Below are 24407 nucleotides of genomic sequence, written 5' to 3'. Positions count from 1 at the left end.
AGGCCTTGGTACAGCGCACCAGCTTTCCCACCAAGAAAGGGCAAAGCTAGGGGAGGGGCCCCCTCACATGCCATCCCCATGGTAGCAGCCTCTAAGCCCCTTAAAACAGAAACCTCACTGGGAAGAAAACAGGCTCAGCATCATACCTGCCACAGCAGGGAGACGATGCTGGCTGCCACATGCTGGGACTGCCTCATGGCAGGCAGGGAGGCAGCAAGATGCCTGACAGAGAGCCTAGTGGCAGGTGTGACATACTCCTCTGCACCTGAGGCTCAGCGGGGCTGCCTCTCACCTGTGGCTTCAAGACCTTCAGGAAAACAAGGTGGCCAAGAAGCAGCGTGGTGGTGTTTGACCACAAAACAGCCTCACTAGCATTGTCAGTAAAATAGCACGCAAAAATGTCATTCATCATCAGCTTTGCCAAGTGTGGTAGCAAAAGTGTTCACTCTGCCTCTGTTTTACTGTAATTTGTTGCAAGTCCTGTGGAAACAAGAAAGTAAACACTTAAAGCCTGTGAATTCTGTGGAAAGGTGAGAGCAGCTTGGGGCGGTGCCCAGGCAGTGTGCTGGGCTCTGGGCACCTCAGTGGTGCTGGCTGGTCTGGGTGAGGCATGAGGGTCCTGGGGTGGTTGGGCAGCAGGTGTGCGGGCAGGAAGCCAAGAGGGACCATGCTCCCAGGCAAGCTGAGGGGATGGATGGTGGAAAGAAGATGAGGTTCTAGGGATCTGGAGAGAACTCCTCAGAGATTGTTATAAACCCTGATGGCACTGGAGTTGCTGGACAGGAAAACAGGATAGAGAAAAGGAACCATTCTGCAGTCTTAGAGGGTAGAGGGGAGATTTGTTTTCAATCTTTTTGTATCTTTAAAGCATTTATTTTTCTTGCATTTGAATATAAACCAGCTTTGTAACTAAGCACTTGTCTTGTGCACTCATCTTCAAGGAAATGGGAGAGCACTTCTGTGGCCTCCACAGCAATTTGTTATACCAACTGTTACCACAGATGGGAACGATTTTACCTCAGATAATACAACTTGTGGAGAAATAGTCAATAAATACTCATTTAAGGATCAGTCTAGGTAAGAATAATGCAAGAACGAGTGTCATTTATTTATAGTAACTACTGTATATTGATTCGATTAATTTCAAATCAAATTATAATGTAAAAAACATGCATGATAAAAAAACTTTTCCTTGCTGGAGTAACTCTTTCAGCTAAATTTCAGTAGCACTCAGTTCTGCAATAGACAGATAGTGACTCTAGCAGATAAAATGTCTCAGAGGAGCTCCTCGCAGCCACTACAACACACATGTTATTCCTTGTAGAGTAGGCTCATCTAAAGATACTACTTGCCTATACAACTGAAGCCAAAAATATTTCCAAAAGTAAAAGTAAATGGAAGCAGAGAAATTTGGCAAATTCTCATGTTGGCAAACATTATTTGCAAAAGGTTCAGTGGAGAGGAACGTAACAAGGAAAGAAACCAACAGCATGCAGAAACATGAAACCTGAGAAAAAAAAGTTTTCTAGTTCAGCTTTACATCTCTACCTGCCTTCATGCCAGGTTAGGGCTGCCTTCTGCTTACATATCAGCAAATGGATGAAAGCAAATATTTTAAGTGAGCATGAAAAGGATCAACTTACTTCACTGCCTGTCTTCCCTCTGAATTTGGACTGTTGTGTGTCAGACTTTTATACCATCAAACAGTTCTACCCGTTATCTTTTATATAGATGGAAAATCTTTAACAAACTAGCACATGCATTTAAAAAAAAAAAAAAAAAAAGAAATAATTCAAAATTATCCAGAAAAGTAAACTCTTCCTCCCACAGCAGGTACTAGTTCTTAAAATATGCTGAAATGTAGATACTGCTGAAGTTAAAACATACTTTTGTTTGCAGTGCATGCACAGACAAGCTAATTAGGCAGGGATTGTGTCCTTTTATTTTTATAATTCCAGTTTTAGGAGCAGAGCATTTGATTTATTACATGAAGGTATTTTTATAGCCACAAGTACTACTGCTCTTTAGGACACGGGGAACATCACAGCCCATTTAATTTACACAGGAGATGTTAGTACTATTTAATGGCATGTAAACATTTTATAAGGTAAGCTCAAATAACCGGAGATTTTTTTTAATATACTTCAGTGAAAAGGTTCACAAATGGATTTTCGTTCTACTTTATTGGACCAATCTCTGTTATTGCATCAGAAGTGAATCGAGTTTTAAAAGGTGTTAAGAGTTTTCAATATATTTTGTGACACTGAACAGAATCAGAAAGTATACATAAAACAACCAATGCATGAATTAATTCCAGAACTAGTATAACAGCACACCCTCAAATCATATGTAATTGTGGTTTTGAGCAATAATTGCAATGGACTATGAATGCTATTTTCATTCTATTTCTTCCTTGATATCATAATTTTACACAATCCTAGATAGAAGCATTTTAAATATACTTTGTCACTATTATTATTAATTTCTCACAATAGGATTTTTAAGGAGTGGCAATATCTTTTCTTAGACCAACTGATGCAGTTGAAAACAACAGAGTAGTTTTAAAAAATGTGAGTATTGTATTAAAAGAAATTCCTTCTTACTACAAACTTTGCCACGTATTTTTACTGCCACCACGTTTACTGCAATAACACTAACGCTTTACTATTTCTACTGTTGCATCCAAACTAAGTTTGTGTGAGTTTTATAAAAATCAAAAGATACAATTTTTCTGGTGTGTTTACATTATAAAGATGTCAAGGTCAGAACTATTGCCTGTTTTAACAAGGACATTTATTTATTTATTTTCCAATTTTAAAGGCAAAACGATTAAGTGGACTTCAGTAGGAGTCTGTGGAATAGCTAAGAAACATGACCAGGCAACTCAGATATCACTTCGTTGTCAAAATAATTTCACTTGCGGAGACAAAGGTAAGACAATAGCAAATAATTTACACAAGTAGTGGTATAACTGCATTTTCTCCTCTTCAGTGAATGGGTAAGGAAGTGCATGGGTAAGGAAGATGAAAACTGCAGCCTGTTTTCTGCTATTTCTTATGAAAAGCATGGAAAAATCTGTAGATCCCTTATACATTAAAAGAGAATTTGTATAACTTTGATGAAAAAAGGAATTCTGCCCCAGTCCCGTACTATGACTTTTTATAAAGTGGAAGGGAGACATTTCTTGGAAGACTAAGAAAGTACTGAAAGTTCTGGTTCTTTCATTTCTGCCACATCCTCCCTAGTGGGAATGGTGTGTTTCAGTTGTTGTTCTATTGTGCTATAACAAGAGTAATTGTGCTGACTTTGGGAAAGCATTCAATAAAGAAAAATATGATTATCTGATACTGACACAAGGCAAAATGAAATAATTGTGTCAACACTAGTTTGGTTAAAACAACATGCCTAAAAACCTACTTAAGTGAAAGTGCTGTAAATACAAGTGTTGAATATTAACTTTATGAGGTGCTTAACTGCACTGGATTGTAATGAATTATCTAGTTCTAGTGATGCTTTGACACATTTCAAATGAGAACCATAAGGAGTTAACTTATGGTCTTTAGTCCCTTTCAATATGTTCAGTGACAATATAAGATCCCATTCATTTCCCAAGGTATAGTCATTTTCAATAACATTTCATTGTAAAATACATGAGTATTTCTCCACCTAAAAATATCTGTGTTTGGATAAATATTGGTACAACAGAATGTTTCCATATGCAAAAGTAATTTCATTTGCTCTGTGATTCATTAAAAACCACTAAAATGTATCTCTTTTGCCATTGTATTCTATTTTTCTCAACAATTAATGTATAAGTCTGTTCTTTTCATGTTCCTTCTGCCTTGAAGTTTTACATGTCAGGGATAAAAGGATTGGCAGAGCAGAGCTTTTCTAGCTGTCCTGCTTTCACTGAATAATCAATGCATATATATGACAGTTTAAAGAGAAAATACGACTCTACTATCTATACATATTGCATGTACTTCTGTTGATAACCAAGGAGTGGATTTACACTGGTATATACTTTGAAACATGGGGGATTTTATATTTAAAGCAATATCCTAATCTTGGCCTCAATTTTTACAGTATGCATTATTTTTATGTAGGAATATACTGTGCCTTCTTGTTCATCTTTACTAATGCTGGTCTAAATAATAGCCTCCCTCCTGCTGTCATGTTCAGTTTTGCTAAAACACAACTTGTTCTACCACACAAAACTCCCCTATCATATCCTCAGAAGAAATAAAGTACAAAGCTGGTCAAAAACTCTGTTCATGGGAAAAGTTCCTTCTTTATTTTTTTCTGTTGTCTTTCATTATGAAACACACACATTTTCATCTGTCCAAATGATCCAGCAAACTCAGCAGCAAAAGCTAATATCCTAGTGGAAGGCCTGGAACAGCTACGTCTTGTACATGGCGTAGCATAATGATCAGGCTCCTTCTGTGACAGCAGGGATGGCATGCTATGAGACTTACCCCATTCTTCAGATTGGCAACGTTTCATCAACCAAATTTCAGATAGGCTAAAGTAGCCTCTATGACTATTTAAAGATGTGGATACATCAGACTCTGCATTCCGTGACACAAAGATCTGCTCTAGGTATATGGCTCCAGAGGCCATATACTGTTACCCCTCTTTATACGGAGTCATTTCTCACCCTGCAAATAATCCAGATGGAATCAAAAATAAGATGTTTTCAATGAGATTTAAGCAAGTCTGCTCTTGTGTTTAAGCGCTTCGTTGGATGGATGCCTTAATTTTCCCGTTTGCAATCCTATCCAATAGCCATTGTAATCAGTGGAATAGAATTCTATTGTCTTCAGTGAGCTTTTGATCAAATTTTATTATTGCAAGTTCTTTATCTAGATACTTTTCTCATTGTACATAACTACTTGCTGCTTTTTTTTTTTTTTTTTTAACATAAAGGTAAATATCTGTTCTGCCAAAAATTTATTGCAAACCTGGAATTTTATCCTACTTATTCTGTTACAAAAATGCTGAAACTATATAAAGCTGGATGATGACCAATAAACCAACAAAGGCCACTTGTATTTTGTAAAGATAATTTTGGATCTTAGACACAACTTTAAATAATGGTAACTTCTAGAAAAAAAGTATGAAATTAAGAAATCTAATAAATTAGTTTTCTGCTTTGATATTATTCTTCAAATTCATATTTATTCCAGATGCCTTAAAATAATTAGCTGCCTCAAATAGTAGCTGAATGAGTTAAGTAATTTTTCTTCAATATCTATGATATTCTGGGTGTCCTTAAGCAAATGACCGTGGTTATTCTACACTGAAGTAACTCCACATATTGTCTACTCCAAACTGGTTATTTAAAATCCTAGATACATACAAATATAAATACATTATTCATATAGTGTTTGTTTCATACATGCCATTTTTCATTAATTCATTTCAAAGCATTTAAAAGAATGAGCTATCAGTATTCCATTTCACAAGTAATAACTTGAATTACAAAAAGATAAAGTAAGTACTAAAAAAATTGCTGGGAAATCAGAAGAAAAGTTGGGAATAGAACTCAGTCTTATGAATCCCAAGACTCTGCCCTATCTTCTAGACAATATTGCTTCCTGTAGTTTTGTATGCATACATATGTGCATGTGAGATGTCTGTCTGGGAAAGAAAACACCTTAAAATAGCCAATAGCTGTGCCGCAGTACTAAGCTTGCTAGTGCTCTTGTTTTGATGATGTCTGCACTGCATAGACACATTGCCAAAGACTTGTAGTGTAAAACACGTTTCATTACCAGTAGTTATGAGAGCATATCAGTTTATGGGGAAGATTGTGCAGGTGGCAGTGAGTGTTATAAATATTTACGCTACTGCAAAGGAAAACTCCCTCCTGAAGGTGTTGGAAAGAGGGTCTCTGTTTTAAAAAAATGTTGAAATCCTTCCTCACCTTTTTTACCTGACTTTAAATCATTGAACAGACTTTCAGTGTCTACGCATCTTGTGGGATTTTTTACCGTCAGCAAAAATTGAGCTTTCGGTGTTCCCAAAGTATTCATTAAAAGCACGTCTATGTTAACCCCATGGAAATGACTGATCACCTTATTTCTGTAATCCTGTGACAAATCATCACTGGCATGAGGTGCAAAAAATGCAAGTAATAGTTGAAAAAAATAATTGTAAAGAAAATTGCTTCCATGATATACTGTACTTCCTGGAAAATGTGGCATAATGGTCATGAATTTAAAAGCAAATGCTAGTGAAAAGAGCTGCAATGTAAAGCTATTTTCCACACCTTTTCTTTTGTATTGAATATTTCTGTATGTGGTATTTGTCATTAACCTAGAAGGACTGTAATTTTCTTGTGATACCTCCAGAACCTCTTTGATCATTATAAGTCTTGTCTATAATAATTTCTTACGTCTATTTAGAAAGCACAGTAGGATGATCTGTGTCCCATGTAAAAAGCAGAGAAATATTCACATACTCCCATGTGAGTTCATGAGCAATGCCTTCTGGATTTAAGTCAGAACCCTCTCCACTAGCTCACATTCCCTGACACTTATTCACGTCACTAAGAGAATTTAATTTACATCTTAAATGCGCTTCCTGAATTGAACCCAGTTCCTTTTGATGGAACTTCCTCTAAATCATTTAAGCTTCTTCTAGAGTTGCATAGCCAGCTTCTGACGCCAGTGTTTTCAGAGCTAGCTGTTACATATAAAATTTCATAAAAAATCAGGTATCATTTTGGACATATTTTAACATCCATATTTTTTTAAATCACTTTTTGTTTTGAGGCCACGAGTCACACTCCTAACATAATGAAGCTTACAGTGTCCTTTAATGGATTTTAAACTGCAGCATGAGTTCCACTTAGGCACTTTGCTTGTTTTCTAGTTTATTCTCAAACTGCAACAGTAATGTTAGGAAATCTTGTAACTGAAGCGAACATCAAGAAAAAAATCAGGAAATGTTTGCAATTTTGGTTCACTATAACTCATTTTCAGAACACAAATTCCCTTTCTTTGTACACATAAATGTCATGTGAAGGGCACATAAAAGTTTAGTGAAAGGGGCCCTATTAAAAGCAACAGTGACATTAAGCATGAGCATTGAATAAAATGTATAATTTCAGAATCATAAAAACACATAGTTTCATTAGACTGGCGTGTGGTAGTTCTCTCCTGTGTCTCAGAAGAGTTGGTATTGATCTGACTATGAAGCTGTGACAATAAAACTGTACTCTATTGACTGCAGCTGCAGGGTCTCCAAATATTATTTATCGAGGCAAGCAGAACAGCAAAGCAAAAGCACTGCCCCAGTAATAAGTGGTAATTGCTGGGAAGTGAGGCATTGCACTCCCTATTGACCCTTGCATCCTGAAATTTCAATAGATTATATTTAACTCCATTAGGATTGGCATTATCAAATTACATAAACCACATTATAGAACAACCAGCCTCAGTTTAGATCATTGATTTTCGATTATACTGATCTTCCATATGCTTCAGAAGTTGCTTCTATTACCACTGATATGATATCAATGTTGATCTGCAGGGGAGGAAGGACTGTTTTATTACAATGAGATAAATGGCACAGAAGGAAAAAAAAAAGTAACCACTGCTCTAACAATGGTCCTCCTAACAGAAGGACCTAAGTTTTCCTGTAAATTGAAATTTTTGTATATTAAAAATTGTGTACCTTACAATGAGAATGACTAGCATAAAATTTACATACATTTGTAAAAGTTCTGATGCTTCCTTTTTTGTGTGTGTTAAAGGTGTTAAACCTTTAGTGTTAAATTCTCACTCTGTGTAGATCTATATATTAACAGTTAAGCTGTCAAGTTTCTGGTATGATGTGTTAGCTTTTTAAGATAAAATATAATTTAATGGAATATCTCAGTAATACCTGACTGTATAGCTACCACCAAGGTGGAGCAATATGAACTTTTAAGTCATCCAAATTGGTATGTTCTCAAAGTAATTAAATTATCAAGGGTTTATCATATTCTTCTTACCCTCTGTCAAAGTGACTCTTCGTTGAAGTGAACTTTTTACGGAGCTCTAAGGTTCACAAAATTTTGATTATAAACCTAATTCAGAGAAGATGTATGTTTATAATAGCAGTTTGCTAAAGTTCTTTAAAGAGTCATGAGTTTAACTCCAGGGAGTACTAGCTTATTCATGATAACTGGACTCGGGTGATATCCACTGCATATACTTTTTTTTTTTTTTTTTTTCTGAAGGTTACAGTGAATTTAATGCATTGTACTAGGTATCATCTTTTTCTTTCTAGTTATTTCTTCAAAGATTTTAGATTTTATCTGTGCGCGTAAACTGTCTAATGCTCTAGTTAGAAGAACCACTTGGAAGGCTTAAAAAAAAAGTCTGTAAAGAAAAAAATAATAAAGAGTTTAAGAGGCATTGATAAAAAGCTCCCTATTTATAAAAGTGATGATTAAAAGTCTCTCTCAATGCTCACCCATTCATTTCCATTAGAGTTCAATGTGAAGTTTAGTTTCCAATACTAATTATTCCAACTTGCAATCTTTCTTCCTTTTTCTTGATGTCAAATGAATGTGGCTACAAAAGTTACCGGTATTTTGCAACACTCAAAAGGTTCTGCCCCGGTAGGAATTTCATCCTCAATTTCCAACATTAACTTATGACATATTATAAACTTTTCTGATAAATTCATGTCTGAAAGCTGTCAGAATAGAACAAATTGATTCAGAAAGATGGAAATTATTTTGAAGAGTATTTAAACAGTAAGATTTCAGTAAACAAATTCTCAGAAGCATAATAATATATGGATTGAATGGTGTGGCATTGCAATGGAAAAAAAGTTCTTTAAATGTCAATTGAAGATCACTATAGGGCTATCATTGTCTGAAATTAACTGGATGAGAAATGGCCCAAAGACAGAGAGGAAGATGAAATTCCAATGAAGTTTCAGTATGTTTTCATTGCACAGAAGACCAAATTTTATCTATCAGTATTTCAGATTTTATCCATAAAGATACATTGTAACTAGTTCTAACCACAGTAAGGAAAAGTTTTTTTTTTTCTTTTGTTTTGTTTTAAGCCATTTCACTTCTTAGTAGGAAGCCATCTATTGCTAAATTCTCTTTCATTCTGAGCATGAATATTAATGTTAGGACATAGGCTCATCTCTGTTAAGTACAATTCTTCGTAAAGCATATTTCTCTAATTCATTCAACTTTATATTGAATTTAACAGGCATTTTAGTAATCATGTTTTCCAAATGTATAGGGAACAGCTGAGCAAAATGTCAAGAAAACCACAGTGTATAGAATTTCTGTTTGGTGATAAATGTCTCTCCCTGAGTAGCAAATGTAGCTAGCTGACTCTTTAATGCTATGCTATAGTTAAATAATAGGTTATAAACAGTCAGGCTAATGACTTCAGTATTATAACAGCTCTAGACCTCCTGGGTGTAGCTAATAATTAGCATTGAATGTCATACAGAAATATGTCGTGTTCTGGCCTCTTGATTTTTGTTTCAGTCTTGGCATTTCAGAACCATGATGTACTAAAATATTGTTGTTAAATTAAGATCCTGAAGAACAAGCTATATTTGGAAGTGTGTACATTTGTAATTTATAACTGGGAAGATATTTGATACTGAATCTGCTTCTAAAAGCCCTCGGTACTTTTTAATTGCTATAATCCTATCAATCAAAAATAGAAATTAATTACGTGATGAAGACTAATAAATACGGTTATGTAAGATATGGATGAAGTATTAAGTACCATGAAACAAGAAGGCTTATTTTGTCATTAAGACATACAAAAATCTGAAGCCTGTTTTATCTGACATATCTTGCTTTGACAGAAAATAGCTTTAAAAAAATTCACAAGGGAGGAAGGGAGGAATGACAACTCTAATGGAACAGAATATATATATAGAATATATATATATATAGCGAGAGAGAATATATATAAATCCTAATGGGGGATTTTAACTTGCCAGACATCAACTGGAATCACAACATGGCTGACACGAGCAAGTCCAGGAGGTTCATAAAACCTAGATGATAACTTCTTGGTGCAGGTGCTAAGTGAGCCAACTAAGAAAGGTGCCCTCCTAGATCTGTTGCTGGAGAACAGAGAGGGTCTTGTGGGAGACGTGGCAATTGGCGGCCGTCTCAGTCATAGTGACCATGAAGTGGTTGAGTTTAGAATTTATGGTGACAGAAGGAAAACTGCCACCAAAACTTCAGCCCTGGATGTGGGGAAAGCAGACTTCAGGCTGCTCAGGGAATTAGCAAGGTCCCCTGGGAAACTGCTTTTGAAGGCATTGGTGTCCATCAGTGCTGGTCCATCTTTAAGCACTGCCTCCTAAAAGCTCAAGATCAGGCGATTCCAAAATATCAGAAGTCAGGCAAGCGGGGCAGAAGGCCTGCCTGGCTGACCAGGGATCTTCTACTGGAGCTAAGGCGAAAAAAGAAAGTGTACGGCTGCTGGAAGGAGGGTCAGGCGACGAGGAAGGAATACAGGGATGCTGTTTGTGTTTGTAGGGAGAAAATTCATGTGGCCAAAGCCCAACTAGAGTTGAAGCTGGCCATGTCTGTGGGAGACAATAAAAAAGGTTTTTTTAGATATGTGAACAGAAAAAGGAGAACCAAAGAAAACATAGGTCCGCTACTAGATGGGGAGGGTCTCCTCACAGACAATGACATAAGCAAAGCAGAGACATTTAACGCCTTCTTCACCTCTGTCTTCAACACTGATGATGGGCTTCGGGACCCAAGGTACCCTGAGCTGGAGGACCATGACAGTGGGAATGACAAACTCCCAACCAACCCTGAACGTGTGTGGGAATTGCTGCTCCACTTGGATCCATACAAGTCCATGGGTCCGGATGGGATTCATCCCAGGATGCTTAAAGAGCTGGCTGACGTCATCACGGGACCCCTCTCAATTATTTTTCAACGATCTTGGGAATCTGGTGAGGTCCCATTGGACTGGAAGCTGGCAAATGTTGTGCCAATTTTCAAGAAGGGTAAGAAAGAAGACCCTAGCAATTACAGGCCTGTCAGTCTCACGTCAGTGCCTGGTAAAATTATGGAAAGGATGATCCTTGAAGTTATTGAAGTGCACCTGGGGGACAATGCAGTCATTGGTCCCAGCCAACATGGGTTCATGAGGGGTAGGTCCTGCCTAACAAATTTGATTTCCTTTTATGATAAGATCACCCATCTAGTCGATCAAGGGAAACCAGCTGATGTGGGCTTTTTGGACTTCAGCAAAGCTTTTGACACGGTTTCCCATAGGATCCTACTGGACAAAATGTCCAGCATACAGCTAAACAAAAACATCATGCGATGGGTGAGCAATTGGCTGACAGGCAGGGCTCAAAGGGTTGTGGTAAATGGGGCCACATCTGGCTGGCGGATGGTCACTAGTGGGGTCCCTCAAGGCTCCATTTTAGGGCAAGTCCTCTTCAATGTTTTTATAAATGATTTGGATGTAGGACTAGAAGGTGTTCTGAGCAAATTTGTCAATGACACCAAACTTGGAGGAGTTGTGGACTCTGATGAGGGTGGAAAGGCCTTGCAGAGAGATCTGGACAGATTGGAGAGCTGGGCAATCACCAACCACATGAAGTTTAACAAAAGCAAGTGCCGGGTCCTGCACCTGGGACAGGGCAACCCTGGCTATACGTACAGACTTGGTGACGAGATGCTGGAGAGCAGCCCCGCAGAGAGGGATCTGGGGGTTGTGGTTGACAGCAAGTTGAATATGAGCCAGCAGCATGCCCTGGCAGCCAGGAGGGCCAACCGTATCCTGGGATGCATCAAGCACGGCATTGCTAGTCGGTCGAGGGAAGTGATTGTCCCGCTCTACTCTGCGCTTGTGCAGCCCCACCTCGAGTACTGTGTGCAGTTCTGGGCACCACAGTATAAAAAGGACATGAAACTGTTGGAGAGTGTCCAGAGGAGGGTGACGAAGATGGTGAAGGGCCTAGCGGGGAAGACGTACGAGGAGCAGCTGAGGTCACTGGGCCTGTTCAGCCTGGAGAAGAGGAGGCTGAGGGGGGACCTCATCGCAGTCTACAACTTCCTCGCGAGAGGGTGTGGAGAGTTCTCTGTTATCACCAGTGACAGGACCCGTGGGAACGGTGTGAAGCTGAGGCAGGGGAAGTTTAGGCTAGACATCAGGAAGAGGTTCTTCACCGAGAGGGTGGTCGCACACTGGAACAGGCTCCCCAGTGAAGTAGTCACTGCACCAAGCCTGTCTGAATTTAAGAAGCGATTGGACTGTGCACTTAGTCACATGGTCTAAACATTTGGGCAGACCTGTGCGGTGCCAGGAGTTGGACTTGATGATCCTTATGGGTCCCTTCCAACTCGGGATATTCTATGATTCTATGATTCTATGATATATATACTAATATATACACACATCTGAATTACATAGATTTATAAATGCAATATGTGAGATCACTATGACTTACATGGATCTTTTCAGACTACTATAGTTCTAAAAACTTTTGCTTTTTCCGCTTGATTATCTACTTATTTGTGTCATTTGAAAGTATATCAGTTTAGTATATAAACATTAGTTTAGGGCAAAAATATTGCAAAAACTATCAGTAAACATTTATTTTATTCTTTGCATATTGATTTCAATAACCATTCAGTAGTTCCAGGACCATTTATTCTTTTCAAAGAGAAGGCTGACACACTGGTTAAGCTACAAGGCTGGTATTCAATTTCCTGCTCCCCCATAGGCCTCTTTTGTGATTTTGCCAATTCACATAGCCACTTTGTACTTTAATTCCCTCTCACTATAGCAGAGACAGTAGTACCTTCTTATATCACAGTTACGTCTTAGGAAACATTAGGACTATGAGATAAGACAACGGAGGTCATGTAAAATGTTTCATACGATGTGACAGATGCATTTGTTAAGTGGAACCTGCATAAGAATACTCTTTTTGGAAAATATAAGGAACAACTCTATTGTTTGAATGTGTTCCCCTGTTTTATGATGAACCATCCCCTCAAAGAGAGTGCTATAAAAATGATGATATCAGGAAAAATAAGATGGGGTACACGAACTCACCTTTTTTTTCGTTATTCAGTAAAAATGTTGCCATTTATTGACAGATTTGCTGAAAGCACATTACTAATTCATTATTAATTTTACTGCTGGATTTTTATTTATTTTTTTTTAATTTCCAGGATTTATTTTTGCTAAATGACAAAGATTAAGACTGATATTCTTGCTAGAGGAAAAGCCTGCTAAAGAAAATCCTGCTTAGTTCATGCTTATGTAGTGATTTGATGAGTGAAGATTGCAATACTCTCCCTCAGTGACACGGTCAGCTCTGAGAATGAAGTTCACCCTTTTATGTAGCAGAATATTATTTACATATCCCTTGGGCTCTGCTTGTTCTCTTCCCAGTTTACAGAGTGAACTGGGGACCCTGGGAGAACAAATTGTCCATCATTTAAGCATATTGATCCAAATCGGTCTTGTACAATCAGTAGCTCAGTCAAGAGCAGTGTGGTTTCAAAAGATGGCTATGCCTTCTTCTTGAATGCAGATGTAAAAGTGCTGCGTGCACATATGCACTGACTTTCACAACAATCTCATCTTTCATGTCAACGATAGCCGCACAATCATTTGCAATTGTGGCAGTTTTTCAAGGAGTTATTTCACAATCAAGTAATGTCTCAAATCATGTTTCCTGCGTATATGGTTCTCTTAATGTTTTTATGGAGTAAATAAATGCGGTTTCACTTACTTCCATGAACTTAGCTGGCAGTGGTAAAAAACTTCATATCAGGGTTACTTTTTTTGTAGCATGACTGGTCAAATTCAGGAGCTAAGTTACATATCTGTAATGAGAGCTGAAAAAAATCCAGAGGATTCCTAAAACATTTTAGAAAACACTACTGGCTTGTTCCTATGGCACTTAAATAGTTGCCTATTAAAAGGAAGAATTCTGATTTTGAAAGAAATTACTACAGCTTGGTATCAGACTGCAAAATGGGAAACTGTTTTCATTCCATGACTAGATTAAAATCTGACAAAATTTAACTGTCTCATAAAGAGCTGTTTATTATTTTATAATTAAAAATATAGATATATTTCAAAGTGATATCACGCTTATTCACGTAGCATATACTTCACTAGTATTTAGATTTTTTCATATTTAAAAGCTTTCTCTAAATCAAAATGCTAGCAAAATGCATTCAGTGTCATTGAATAAAAAGACAAACATCTATGTTACAATCACACTTCCATAAAATAATAGTATTTGGCTAATCAAGTAAGAACCATTTGAAATAAGTTTTTTCACAACATTGCAGGATATATTAACAAAGACTGAAGGAGACACCAGATTTTATGGGAAAATAGCAGGAATTATAGTAGGGAATGATACTAAGGAATATCATTTTAAGTGATTTTTCTTTAGCAAGAGGAATAGCTGGAGGGTTGCGTGAGCAGGCAGTAGCAGCAGCTATTTGAGATCTCTGAGAATTATTAACTGGGAAGCCAGGAGATGTGGAGACATCTGGTCCCTCATGACTAAAGTTTGAGCTGAGAATCCATCAAGATTCAGAAAAGGCTTACTGGTTCTAGGTCCCATATTTTCACTCCCTGCAGGAATGGTACAGCAGTAACCCAAGGGAACAGACACTTGACAAAGGGATATTCTAAGTACTGAAAGTAGGATTTAATTATTTGAATTTCTGCCGCTGCTTGCCTAATGGCATGTGACAACCTTGTGTGTACCTCAGGTATGTAACTATTGTCACAGTACATGGCTTAGAGGTGCACAGATTGTCTCCTGAGTAAGAAAAATTTTTAGAGTTCCTGCATTTCCTTTAACTGGAGATTAAACCAGTTGTGTCCAGCTGATTTATTATTATTAAATATTATTATTATTATTATTTAAAAAGAGCTCTTTCCCAAAACTGTTCCCAGAGGTCGTGACAAAGCATTTCTAAGGTTGTCTCATGAAATCTCAAAGATTTTCTAGAGATGGCATGCAACAACCCACTTTGCAAGTGATGAGATTGGTTCTAATCTTCTGTCTGGGGGTGGGAAGTTGTTAAAATAGCAGATGTGAGCGAGGCGGGGGTTGTTTGCTTTCTGGTATCTTTTCTATGTGATGCTTTTCAGAGTTATCTGGTGTCATCGGAGTGCTTGACGGGCCTTACATGCAAGTATAATGGCATTATTTGTGCCGTGCTAGTTTAGAAGTGGAGAGTGCAGCTTACAGAGCTTGGATGTAGTAGCAAGGGATAGCATCTTTTGCTAATGTTGCCAATTTGGCAGTTGCTGCCTGACATGCAAACTGACTGACTACCAGGGAATGCATCTCAAGGGGGAAGCAAGGGAAGAAAGCAAGGGGAAGTCTTCTCTTTGGAGATGTGAGACACCAACAGGAAAAATGTACTATTCTGCTGTCATCCTACACTGCTCCTTGAATACTTGATACTGCTGTTTTCTGTGTTGATACTCTACCAAACATAAAAGAAATGCTGTTCAGTCCAGCCTTCATTAGGTAACATGGGAATGTACACTATCATACCATGTCATTAAATTGTTGGATTCAACGTGGATATGTAAGAAGTTGCTGGCATTATAGATAACATCAGCTGGCTCTAGATAAAGCAGCCTGCCCTAAGGGTGGGTGGGAAGGGGAGTGGAATAAGCATTTCAAGTATCTTCACTGCAGTGACTGCCTAGCCTGATCACATCATTTTGAATGAGATAATAAAGAATAAAGAATAAAGATTTCTGTGGTAGAATTAGTCCTGCAACTGCACAATATCTATTTATTTTTAATGTTCTAAAACTCACTGTATTTTTTATTGTAGAAGCTATGAAGCTTCCATTATGACAAATTCTGTTCCCAGCTTCACAAGCACTGCACAAAAAGCACGCAACATGTTGCATGTGTCCAGAACTGCAGTGAGAACCTCTTCATTTAAACTTATTTGTCCTATTCAAGTGATTCAGCATGTAATTAAGGTCTACCACATTATAAAAATTAGCCACAGATCACCATTTGTTACAAGTGTGACTCACAGGGGCTAAGCCTGTTTAATATTCTGTCTGGCAGCAAAATGTTCGAGGGCAGAATCCAGATCAATACACACAATTTTTTTTTCAGTCTTCCCTGCAGTAGCAGTGTTGTACATTTTGGCATCTCTGTCTTGCCAACTGCAATGAAAGAAATTGTCATTCAAAATAAGACCGATTAAAAACTGATGTCCTTAAAAAAAATACCACTGCAGACTTTTTTTTCTTTTGGATCCACCATGTTCAGCAGACCACCATGGCATGAATTGCCATTAATATGTCATTTCCCTTTCCTGTTATCACAATATAAAAGACCTTAGCTCTGACCTTTCTATCAAAACATCCTTTGTTTAGAATGAAAGCTATTCACTGTTAGACCCTTATCTATAGAGCTTAGCCAGCGGATCAAATCCAAAGAGCAGAATTCGTTTACTTTGTATTAAATGAGCTCAGTTAAGAAGTTTCAATTTTGGCAGAAAGGTGCATTAATCACAAGGAAAAGAACAGATCTCACTTTTCACAGCTTCTGGTTTACTTTCAATACAGTTACACAGTAAGGCTTTTGTTCCTTAAAAGTAGCACTGTATTTAAATACAGTAAATATAACAAAATTACCTTCTTAAAATTACACTAGAGTTCCTACAGTACAGGATGTCCATAATGACCTCAGTGTTGCATGACTAACTTTACGGCTTCAAAAAGCTTCTAAATTAGTTTGGACAGATGGGTTTTATCCAGAGGAAATCAATGAGTTTTTGTGAGTCTGACTTAATTTTTATGCAGCCAGTACTTTGAGATGAAATTAAAATATGTATGAAAAACATATTAAAGTTTCCCTTGGGTTCATAGTTGTTTGTACATTTACAAGGTGTTAAAGAGATGATTTAAAAACTAACTATATAAGGGATCAATGCAAGTATACTATGATTTATGGTCTTTCATGACATTTTTGACACTTCTGGCCTAATGTCTTATGTGTTTTGAACCACTAATTATCTTTTAATTCATAAGGGTTTGGTGGGATTTTATAAGTGTAATATAATATATAGAGCTGTATCACATGGAAAGTTTTAGAAAAAACACACTTTACAGGTTGTGTTGAGTAGGTAAAAGTTGTAAATAAAGATGTGCCGCACCGGTTAAAAAGCCACTCAGTCACAGTACCCCCAAAATGGGGAGGGGTTCCCCACGTGCTAGCAAATCTGGCAGATTTTTACCTCACTGTTCAGTACTGAGAGTTAAAATCTGCACAGGTTTTGGTCACACATCACATTTCTACTTGAGCTTTAAAATACAAATCAGAAAGCAAAAATCTGTTTTTTCCTGGATTAGTGCTGTCACCATGTAACACACCCAACCCAAAGATTTAGCTGCCTGCTCAGCTGTGAGCTGATCACCTCCAGGACTATACAACAGCAACAAGTGCAGCAGTACTTGTGGTTCAAAAATAAATAATGTGGGAAAGCATTCATTATTCCTGAAAACCAACAGTTTCAAACCCACACTCACAGTCCTTGAAGAAAAATGTAAAGAAAAGTACCAACAAAACCTTTGATGTACTCAAATTTGATACATGTTGCAAAAATATATATAAAAATCATACGAATGCTAAACATCTAAGCAATGGACAGAAGCTGGAAAGTTCTGCAAATTCTTAAGACATGAGTATTTCATATTGTGCTGTTTAACAGCCATGACTTAAACCTGTAATTGATTGAGAGCATGTGGGAATGTTCCCATAATAGATCTTAAATTATCCAAGGCTAAAAATCTCATATCCCATTCTGTTTTCTAATATCATCAGCAGGTACAATATAGACTAGAGACTTATGCTACTGAATCATCTTTTAAAACACTTCCTTCTCTTTTCATTTTCTTATTATTTCTTTCTTAAACATAGCTAAGAAACATAGTAATTTTCAACATTGAATTAGCTGAAAAAATAAACTTTAAAAAGTTTGTTTCCCACTACAGTGCAGTCATTAGCAGAGGACACCTGGTACTTTTCCCCAAATGGTCCTGTAGTCTTTTTGTAGATGTAATGATTGTTCAGTGTGTTTTTTCACTGTTCTGGTAAAAGTAGTCTAAAATAATGTGAAATATTTTGCCCAGCTGTATATTCAGACAAACCTACTGAAACGGTGTTCATCAAATGTAGCCTTCAATATGTGGATTATAACTAGATGCAGCCTGATGTTTTCCTTCTCTTTTCTGAATCTCCAAATACATATAAAATGTTTATTGTTAGTTTATAAACGCCTGACCATGCATAGATAGATTCCCATTTCTTCAGAATGCATGGATTTCAATCTGTGAGTCTGGTTTTTAGCTCCGTGTAACAACTGGGAAAAAAAAACTTAGGAGAAAAGAAGGCAAGGAGTAGAAAACTTTTAGATAATTACAGCTCTCCAGGGAGAGTAAATTTTAAGAGGCTCAGTAATGAAATATTGGTTGCCAAGAATCTAAACAAAAGTATTCTTTCTCTACTACATTTGCCCTGTTTTGTGGTAATTTCTGATGATGGTGATCGGTGTCGGTAAGTGTGCTGTATCTTCTTTTCTGTAGAGAGTACCCTAAAGTAATAGAAGTGTTTTATTTTCAGCAAAATATAATGTCTCTTAAGCCTTCCAAGCTGTTCTAGATTCTCCACCATATGATTCTCCACCATATCTCCACCATCTATGCTTACAGTAGAGTAAAACTAGAGAGAAAAACAATCCACTGACAACATTTTCAAAATGGGAGGAAGTGGTGGCTTTCAACAGATTGTAAATGAAGGACATCATTTTGATACCGCTTTCAAGCTGTACTTTCCCTTTGAAAGTCCATTCTTTGCCAGTGGTCTACTACTTACTATCAGCACTTCCTCTCAAAGCATTCTGACAATGCTTTAATGTACATGATAATTAGCACCAAAAAAAAAAAAAAAAAAAAAAAACCACAAACAAACAAAACCACACCCCATAACAAACAAACAAAACTATCAAAGATAAGACATTGGATATTACTGCACACTAAAATGTCCAGGAAACTGAAGGTCAGATGGAATTTCTGAAAACAGACATGGAACATGAGGCCAAAGCATCCCCTGCCAGTCCCAAGAATAGACACAGAGAGAAACTCATGATATTGACAGATTTTTGCAAATGTCACAACCCTAAATTAGCCTAATCCAAGTTTAAATAACTGAAGCAGCGTCTAGTCTTTGCTCAGTAAATGCTTGAAAGGACATTTCATTTGATTAGCATACAGTCAAAGAAAGCTGTTCTCTCTATAAGAAGCAGGTTTTACTCTAGTAATCTGTGTCTCAGTTCTGCATCATCAAGGACACTGACAGTAGAAGACTTCTATGCATCTCAAATTTCAAAAAAAAATCCTCTTGAAATATATTTTTCTCCTATTAAAGGTCAATATTTCAAGGCAGACTGAAAACAGGGAATATGAAAATGTCCTGCAGTAGGAAAGAGGAAAAGTACCAGCCAGAGAATAGCTTTTCTTTTAGTACATTGCTTTATCTCTTGTTCTGGGTATCTACATCTAGCTCTACATCTAACTCATTGTTAAGGTCTTCTTTTTACCCGTTTTGGGGTCCATGGTCACCAATTCATTCTTCTAACTTCTGGTCAGGGACACACACGACAAAAAATAAATCTGGACCAAATATGAAGAACACAGCACTGCTGTTAGTACAGTGCTCTGAGGACAAAGGTCATCTTACTATTGGATCAGCTGAATCATGCAATGTGATGCAATGTTTTAGGTGCTTTCGGTTTTATTCTATTATGGAAAAGCCTCTACATGGAATCAGGGAAGCTATGAAGTCTTGAACTCTGTGCTCAACATCGCTTTCAGCGCAACATTGTAGCCTTCATTCATTTTGATCACTTTGCTTACACAGCTTCTGATGATTTCAGTGCTTCTGGTCTTTTATACAGCTATTGACAAATACTCCCCTCATTCTCCTTTCCACCTACAGACTGTAGATGGACAGACTCTGAGTATAGCAGTATCTCCACATTTTCCACTCTCAAATGTAGAAACATTTGATACACGTAGTCAACTTCTGTGTGAGTGGATACTCACTGAGGAATTCAAAGGGAAAAATTACAATTATTTCTACACCCAAACTCTAATCTTCAATATTCTAAAGGCAACTACAGTGTTTCCAAGTTTTTATTAAATAGTAGAACTGTACAGCAAGCCTCGAGAAATCTATATTGGTATTGGGTATTTTAACAACATACAGAAGAAAGTTTAGTATCTTTGAATAACATACTTGCATGTGTAATTTGGTTACCTTCTGGTAAAGTGAATTATGCTACTGTGTATCAGAAAGCTATGTAGAGAGTGGATTTGAATTCTGTATTCTGTAAGCATAATGTAAGCAACGTAACCTTCTGGAAAACATTGCAATTAGATGCTAAATTACTTTACAGTTCTTAAGCGCATGAATCAAGCTGAGAAATAATCTCCCCAAAACTCATTAATCAAAGCAAGTATATAAGATTCCTTAACTAATGCTGTCATTCCATGAAATGCATATACAGAAGTCTTTCATTTTTACTTCTTTCATATCTGTTTACATGCATATTGAAGAAATATATCCAGCACTGCTAGCAGTGCTTTCAGTAAAAAAGTACCATGAAAACAAACTTGTAATAAAAAGGCTGATTATTTGTAGGGATGCATGAAGTAGCTCATAGAAGCAGAGACATACAAAAGTTGTTGGAGGAGTTAAAAATGTAGACGCAATCCACAGCGCATTTCACTCAATCTGAGTTTCTCTGCGTTTCAGATTCTAAAAGAAAATAAAACTGAAAGTGAAACTCAGCTTGAGAGCACTAGATTTTATCTTATTTACATCAAAACCTAAAAAAAACCTGTGAATTTTCTTGCTTTCAGCATGAAACTATAAATCACCTCAGGTTTGCTCAAACATTTAATTAACCTTAAGGTCAGTTCCTCAGGGTTAAATGCTGTTGTCACTGGAGAAAACGGGATTTTTGCCTTTGACTTCAGTGCAATCTAGTTTTGGCTGCTAGTGAATTATTTAAGTGAAACCAGTTAGTATGGGCTGGGGGAATACTGTAAGATAAAAGTGAATAAGTACTTAGTAGGATTAAAGTAACAAATCAGGAAATATTATTTAGAATTAATAGTCATCTTTCTCTATTGACCAGATTTTCTAGTTAGTGAAAAATTTGAAATCTGGTATTTTTTGCCAAGATTTTTCAACATCTTAAAAATACTCAACTAAAAATACTCAAAACTAGACCAAATTTCCAAATGTCTTTGGTACCAGTCACAGTGGTAGGAAAAATATTTGCAAAAATTCTTCAAATTTTTTAGTTGCTTTCAAGATAGAAATTCTAAAATAATGGGTTTGAAGTAGAAAGGAAGATTTGAGCATGTGGATCACTAGTGCTAGCTTTTGGCGCAGATATGGAAGTGCACATAGGCATAGAAAAATTTTAGAAAAGTATTTTAGAGCCTACTCAAAGTCCTAGTATAACTGTATCCTAGATGCTTTGAAAGTATTTTTAGCCCTTAACAAAACCCACAAAATAAACATAAACAAACCAGGTAGGTACCAACAGACAGATATGGAAGTCATTAACACAATCCAGAGCTTTAATGGAAGTCTTTCCAGTGATCACTATGGGAATCTCAATTGAGCCCTGAGGCCCTGATTCAACAAAGCATTTAGGCCCCTAACTTCCCATTGATTTCCCATTTAAATTAATGGGAAGTTTGGGCCTAAATACTTCATTAAACTTGGGACTAAATGATTAGGCTTTGGGAGTTTTCATCACACTGCATTCTTGATCACTTACGGAATTATTTGAAAGGGCTTCTTTGCATTCGGAATTTCAACTTATCTGTCACTAACGCAAAAACACTTGTCCCATTTGTTAAATTTTTATTGCATGGGTCTGCCCTAGAAAGTCAAAGAACATTAGCCATATATGCACCTTCCTGCAATTATAATATGCCTTGCTCCATTTGTATTTTCCAGATCTGTCTACAGGCAAGTGCTGTTGTGTGAATCAGCACATTACCAGAAGGACAGTAAAATAAAGTTTTACACTTGTAACATGAAAATAGCTTATGAAAGAAAGGCAAATCTAGTCTCAGTATATTGAATCTGAATCCTGCATATATGCTATCATAGCTTTACAGACAGAGGACGCTAAAAGGGGATTCCAAAGGTGTCACAAAATTCTGCCTGCTTTTCTGATAGGAGCTGGATTTTATTGCTGCCTATGGAAGGACAGCTTGATCAGTGGATGTGTCCATACTAAACACCATTTGGGGAAAATAAACTTAAAAGATTCATACAATCTGCTGGAAAAAGAATATACATTGAGTAGAAAAGGTATGCATACATTCAAATACCTATTCATTTGGGAATAGATGATTATGCTGTCTTTAGAGATTCTTATTTTCCATATACATACATAAAATTATTAGCAATTACGTTAATTCACTTGAAGGTCAGTTTTCATATTCATCTCTACTTCATTCTTCTTCATTCATGTGCCCATTTTTGTCCCCTTCTTTCTGTTTTTCTCTATTTGTACTAAATAAGTACTATACTCTGAAAAAAATAGCATATGTAAACTAAACAAGAAAAGGTTTCTTCAAATAAAAATTGCAATTTCAATTTCAAGGCTATTTTATATATACCTATGAGGCTGAAGGAAAGCTGGTAAAGCCATATGTCATTTAGGTTTAAGACACTACAAATTCTGTGACAGCTTAATTTCATTGTTATTTTAGAATTGATAGACACCTTTAAACAACTGAGAGAACTTATCATACATTAAACTTTACATGGGAGTAATTGTGCATTCCGTCTCTAGTTAGGAACATACATCAGGATTTGTAGGATTAATATAGCTTTCAATGGTCTGCTGATCTAAATTTTGAGGGCATAAATATGAACAGAACAATAGAAACTTTCTACTGATATTTGGCTCTTAAATTTAAATATAAACCCTGATTATTATTATTTTTATGAAGACTGCAGTGAAAAAAAAAAGTTTAAACAGATTACCCCATGCCCCATATCAATTTAAAGGGATGGATTCTGGATTTTAAAAAGCAATGGGCAGAATATGCTTTACTATATGGCAAATACGCTAGCAGAGCTCACTCTTGAGACAACCATATCTGATTTTGCCAATCCTGCATTCTGAGTGGGTTTTAATTCAATGTGATAGCTATGATTTTTGACATGATGAGATCCAGCTCAGATCATAAAGGGTATACAAATCAACTAATATGGATTAGATGCTACCGTGGTCCATAACTGTTAAATGGGGTCATGGTTTCTCACTAGCTAATAGACTCTTATGTACTAAATTATTTCATGGAATTCAGTACCAACTATTTATATGAATGAAATGCATAATCTTAAGTAATTCATTTTAAAATTGTTTCCTCTTCTTGCTTCTGCTTTGGATGTATTGCTGCAAAGATAAATTACTTAGCTAGTCTTCTGTGCTAACACTAGTAATATTTTTAGTTATCAGTGGGCTTTGCATGGCCAGTTAGTATTCTAGATGGGAATGAAAATACTAGGATTTTACTCTCCTTAACTGGTTAGAAATTACATGTACTTGTGTGGTATCACAAAACTTGTTTCTGCCAAATAATGACTTCCCATATCAGAAGTCTGTTCTTTTGAGGCAGTCATTTGAGAGAAATTTGACATCCTAATAGAAGCAGTGAATTGGAGTTCTAAGTGGCATGGTATATCTTAAATTTCAAAGGATATTTTATACGAACATTGGAGAACAGAATTTTTTCTGACACATTCAAAATTAGCAATGGACTTATATTCAAGAAACAAGGCCATAATTAATGGTTATTGTCAGTCCAGTTTCACAGCACCATGTGAGGAAAGTGTGTAATATCTTCAAATGTGTTGACAGGCAACCTCACTAAATTGCCAGGTTCCTGTTCCCTTTTCCTTATGCCAGGTAGTAGAGTAGTTAGTTAGTACTGTGCTGTGGTTTGGAAGATAAAGTCTTAAAAAAAAAAAAAAAAAAAGAAAAGGAAAAGGAAAAGGAAAAAGGAAAAGGAAAAGGAAAAGGAAAAGGAAAAGGAAAAGGAAAAGGAAAAGGAAAAGGAAAAGGAAAAGGAAAAGGAAAGGAAAAGGAAAAGGAAAAGGAAAAAGATATGGAGGCAGATAAAGACAAATAGCTGCAGAGACTCAAATTGAAAAGTCTAAATACCTATCTAAATGGAAATGCAAGTAATTCTGACAGCTTTATAATAAAGTCAGATAATGTTCTGTATCATGTCAATAGCCTGATTTCTCATGTTAAACCTGAGGCTTGGTAGGTACGT

At 36.7% G+C, this 24407-nt stretch overlaps 1 long non-coding RNA gene across 1 annotated transcript; it reads left to right on the top strand.

The window, feature by feature from the left end:
- Nucleotides 1–944: 944 nt before the first annotated feature.
- On the top strand, nt 945–16227 carry LOC121076791. Its single transcript, XR_005823712.1, has 4 exons — nt 945–1077; nt 2821–2931; nt 4554–4555; nt 15851–16227. It is a non-coding gene; the product is annotated as an uncharacterized LOC121076791 (long non-coding RNA).
- Nucleotides 16228–24407: the final 8180 nt, after the last annotated feature.

The sequence above is a fragment of the Cygnus olor genome, chromosome 12, assembly GCF_009769625.2.
Source record: "Cygnus olor isolate bCygOlo1 chromosome 12, bCygOlo1.pri.v2, whole genome shotgun sequence".
NCBI lineage: Eukaryota > Metazoa > Chordata > Aves > Anseriformes > Anatidae > Cygnus > Cygnus olor.
This window is presented reverse-complemented; position numbering and strand designations above follow the sequence as displayed.